The following is a 4,708-nucleotide window of genomic DNA, read 5'->3' on the forward strand; positions in this document are numbered from 1 at the left end:
GACCCGGTGCCCAGCCGCCATCCCCGGTGCACGGTAAGACCCCGGTGCCCCAAGCCAGGACCCTCTCCCCAAGGGCGGCAGAACCCCCGTACCGCTCCGAGCTCACCTGCCAGTGCACCCCCGAGGCGGGACCGCTCCCGGGGCCGCTCCGCTCCGGTCCGGCCCGGTCCGCCGCTAGTACGGGAGGAAACGGGGCTGGGGTAGGGGGGGGCACTGGTTCCGCCCCCGGGAAATTCCCAGCCTGACGGACAGGCGCCGCAGCCAATCGGCGCGGGGCGGAGGGTATAAAGAAGGAGGGCGGGGCAGGTGGAGGGGGAAGGTGGCTCGTCATGGTGGAGGGGTTGTTTGCTGTCCCCTGTGGGTTCCGTGGGGCTGCCCGGGGTCCTGTGGACGCCCCCCGCGGCATAGTGGGGCCCTGAGGGGCGGAAGGAGCAGGCCCGTCTCTGCCTTAAGGGGGGTTTCCGCTCGTTGGAGAGCGGCAGGCCCGGGCCGAGCAGCGGTTCCCCCGGCTTATCGAGAGACAGACAAAATGGCGGGGCTGAGGGGAGGGCAGGGCACAGCCGCGGCGCCTTGTTGCCGGGGGGAGGAATCCCTTGGCAGCCCCGGTGCCGCTTGTGGGGTACGGCCCGGTTGGGGTGTGGAGGAGTAGCCGAGGGGAGGCTGTGCTGAGGAGGCCCCAGGTCCTCGGCCGCTCGGGCAGGTGGGCTGTGGCAGTCCTAGGCTTTCCCCTCAGCCCCGGGTGCCCCGGGAAGGAGGCTTGCGTGCTCCCGCAGGCCTGCTGAGGCTTACCAGGTCTTTCCTCCTCAGCAGCTGAGGCAGGGAGAATTCCCCACCGAGTCTGTGTCAAGTTAACGTTATACAAGGAAATTACACCCCCTAGCTGGGGTGTTTATTATCGGGGATCCTTTTCCTCTGTGCCGCTGCTTTGATTATTGTGCGTTAGTGAACAACGGAAATCAGCCAGAGGAGCAAGAACCACAGGGAATGCCTTCTGGTTTCATCTGTCTCTTTGGGACTTGCTCCACAGCTACCTGATTTTGTTTCTTGTGTTGGTTTTGCCACAGGGAAGGTGTTTTTTATATATATAAATACATAAAACAACAAACCAAAAGCAAAGCAAGCCTGCTGTAAGCAGACATGCTGCTTGCTCTCTGCCTGTACTCCTGATACTTCCTCCTTAGGTGACTGCTGCTGGGCTCGCAGAGGTGTCCTTCACTGACAATTGTGCTGTTTCCAGCTGTCCCAGTCCTTGCGTCCCACTTGGCTCTGTTCAGACAGTTTCACCACTTCTTGGTGATTTGATGTTTTGGGTTGTAAAAATTAAAAGAACTCTAACTCCTTTACCTGACTGCCCTTCAACCAGGACGCTGCCCCGGCAGCCTGGCTGGGTTACGAGACAGCTCAGTGGGTGCTGGGACCCCGACGTGCTCTTTGGCTATGCTTGTGTCTGAGGTCTCAACGGGGGACAAGAAAGCAGGATCCCACACACAAGCAATGTCCTCCCTTTTGTTCCCCAAAGGGCTTGTTTTACCCCAGAAGCCCAGTGCTGTTCTGTAAACGCTTGGAAAACCTGGCTTCAAAGCTAAATGCAGCCCCACAGAACCAGAAAGCATCTTGTTTATAAGATAATGTCTCAGCCTGCAAAAAATAGCCAAACCCTGCTCTGTTTCTGTGAGGAGAGGAGGGGGGTGGCATGGCCCTGCTTCACAGTACTGCACGCTCACAGCCGAAAAGCTGTCTGCCTTCTCCTTGCTCCATCTTGGGCACGCTCGCACCGAGAAAAGCATTGCTCTACTCACCCAGCAGGGTTGCGGAGGGGCTCAGGGTGGGTGAGAGCCCTTTGGGTCAGGCGCTCTCCGGCTGCAATCCCCAAATGCAGGAAGGCCAGCCCAGCTGAGCTTACTTTTAGGCATGGAGAAGGGGAATTCCCCATGATGGAGGCCCCAGACAGCCTCTACGTTGTTTTGATAAGGAGCCAGGCACTGCTTAAAGGGCTCTCCTGTGCCATTCCTTCCAGGGGCTGCTGAGCTGTGTCAGGTATTAGTCAGCAAAAGGTGGGGGGGGGGGCTGTCATGGAGGCTGTGATTCACTTTTGGACAACTGGAGAGCCTGGTTACATCATTCTTCTCGCCTGGTTTCTGAGCAGCTTCACTGGGTTTGCAAACATGTTGTGCTTCTCCCCAGGGAACCTGCTGCATCTTGCAAGAGGCATCGTCATTGTCCCATGTGTGTTTCCATCCCATCCTCATCCATCTCTCAAGTCAGAACAGGATGCGTCTTCCTGGGAAAGAGCTGTCTCTGCTGGTGGAGCTGGACAGGTGACGGTGTGCCAGGGTTGCAGGTAGTCCCTGGAAACCATCCACCAAGACGGCTGATGGTCAGAACCAAGCCTGGAGCCAGCTGGTGCTGGAATAAACACCAAGGATTTAAGTGTTTCTGTTTTACAGAGGCTGATTCCAGTTCCCCAGCTCCTTGCCAGCAGGCACAAAGTTGTACCTGGCAGGGCGTTTGGTCTATACTCACCAGGTGTGAACTGTGAGGCCTGAAAAGTGCCCTGCTTTAGTCCAGCTGGTTTGGGTGGTAGGAGCATGGGTGCTTGGCCGGAGGGGTGAGGAGCCATGGGGTCTGGGGCCTGCCTGCAGCCTAGGTACCTGTGGAGGTGGTCGGGCTCTCACTCAGTGCCTCTCCACCTCTCTAGCCAGCTGCTCTTTGTGTTTCTGCTGAGGTTGCCAGCTCGGGCTGGCCCAAACACCGGGGTGAATTTCACTGTGAAAACCAAAAGCTCTTGGTCCTGTTGGTCCTTCCTCATTCCTTCTGTCCCACCGTGCTCCCAGGGGAGAAAACTCACCTGACGGCAGCTGTGATTCATGAGCACGCCTGCGTGGCAGTGAAGATGTGTTCATAGCTGACACTTTTACATACTAGGGTTTTTTTTGGCACAGACGGTTGGGTTCAGCACCTTCAGCGGAGGCTCGTTCACGTGAAGGCACCCTGATTGCTTCCGTGTTTGCGGCCACGCTGCGGGAAATGGGGTGAGAAGGAGCACAGGCCATGGGTGGGGGCGGCAGAGCTCTCCCGCCCTCTGCTCCTGCTTGTTTCGGATCAGGTCTAGCTGCCTTCAGGTTGACCCCACTCAGGGGTGAGCAGGGTGGGCTTTATGCATGTCCGGTGGTGTGAATCTGGAGCGGAGGTGGCCCAGCAGCCCAAGGCGCCCAATAAATCCACCCGCCTGCGGTGCTGCTGGGTGAACGGAGCACATTTGAACCTTAATGGGGCGATGGGGCCAGCCAGGACCTGGCTGTCACGGGCGGCCGTGCCGGGGAGATGGCCCCAGAGCAAGGCAGGAGCAGAGGGGCAGCTGCAGAGCAAGCGGCGGGTGCAGCCAGTTTGGCCCAGCACACCGGGGCCACTCGTGGGCTTAGCTGTGCAGGGGGTTGTGGGGTGCTGCTGCTGAGCGTGCCTCATGGCATCAGCGGCGGGTTTCGCTGGGGGCTGCTGCTTGTCCCGTGCCGATCAGATGCGTCCTGGCGCTCCAGCAGTGAAGGGAAGCAGAAGGCCGACAGTGACGCTGTGAGAGCGGGGAGGAAGCTCCAGCCGCAGGAGGGGATTTCCAGAACATTGCGATCTGCTGCCTATGCAAATCAGGAACTCAAATTAACCTGGCAGGATGGGAGGGCTCTGGGATGGAGGGCAAGGGAGAGGCAGGGGAGGGAGCCTGGGAGAGTGGGCTGCTGGGAAGGATGGAGTGTGGAAGAGATCGGGGCAGGCGAGGGGTCAGCAGAAGGATGGAGAAGGGAGGCACTGGGGAGCAATCTTGCTCCCCCAGACCTCCTGCAGCACCCTGCCTTCACCGGGGGTCGGAGTGGCACCGTGGCTTTCCAGGGATGCCAGGCTGCTTCCACTTTGCTGGGTTTACCCTCTTGCTGAACAAGAGCTCCCTTCTCCCTTTGCCTTTGGGATGTGAGGCAAAGCTCAGTGTCACCTGCTTCGCAGGAGGAGATCACCACCTTCTGCCTTCATCCACAGCCTCACCATCCTCCCCCTCCCTCCTCCACAGTCAGCATGGGATGGGTTATGGTGGGACCTGGTGCAGCTGCACACATGGCGGATATGCCAAGAGCTGTGGGAACTGGGTCCGGGAGCGCTCAGAGGATTTCCTTGCGTGCATTAAGCTTTGAATTATTCAGAGTCCAAATTTGCAAGATCAACAATAGGCACAGAGGGGATTTTCCCCTCTTCCTCTCTTGCCAGGCCGCGTCTCATCCAGTTGCAATGCCTGAGAAAAGAGCTCCTCAACAGTCATCATGTCCTGGAGAGCTGGCTCCAGGGATGATGGTGTGGGGAGAGCAGCCCCAGCGAGCTCAGCCATTTTCCCAGCCTCAGCTCACCGTGGGGAACAGGCTGCCCAGTGAGACATCCAGCACATGGATGTAAGGGGGAAGGCTGCTTCTTCCTCCTTTGGCTTGGGAAGAGGAAGAGCTGAAGAAGAAACCTCTGCCAGCTCCCAAGACTCAATGTTGGGTTTCTCCCCTCTGGGGGAAGGGGAGGATGGTGAGTGGGATGGAAGTGGCTTGCTGATGTTGCAGCATTGGGCCCAGGACCAAGACCAATGTCCCATGTGTCTCTGCACCAGATGTGGCTCCTTCTAGGGTCTGGTAGTAAAGAGGATCTACAGTGGCCCCCAGAGCTGACTCAGAGGGAGAGGTCC

The 4,708-nt window shown here is 58.6% G+C and overlaps 1 protein-coding gene across 1 annotated transcript in view; it reads right to left on the bottom strand.

The window, feature by feature from the left end:
- The window catches only part of TNIP1 (TNFAIP3 interacting protein 1), a 21,223-nt gene extending 21,018 nt beyond the window's left edge, over positions 1-205 (bottom strand). The window contains exon 1 of the mRNA XM_010579210.1: positions 107-205. The gene's annotated coding sequence lies outside the window, so the exon portion shown is untranslated. The remainder of the gene's footprint in view (positions 1-106) is intronic.
- Positions 206-4,708: the final 4,503 nt, after the last annotated feature.

Source organism: Haliaeetus leucocephalus, unplaced genomic scaffold (assembly GCF_000737465.1).
Source record: "Haliaeetus leucocephalus isolate CR32 unplaced genomic scaffold, Haliaeetus_leucocephalus-4.0 Scaffold656, whole genome shotgun sequence".
Classification (NCBI taxonomy): Eukaryota; Metazoa; Chordata; class Aves; order Accipitriformes; family Accipitridae; genus Haliaeetus; species Haliaeetus leucocephalus.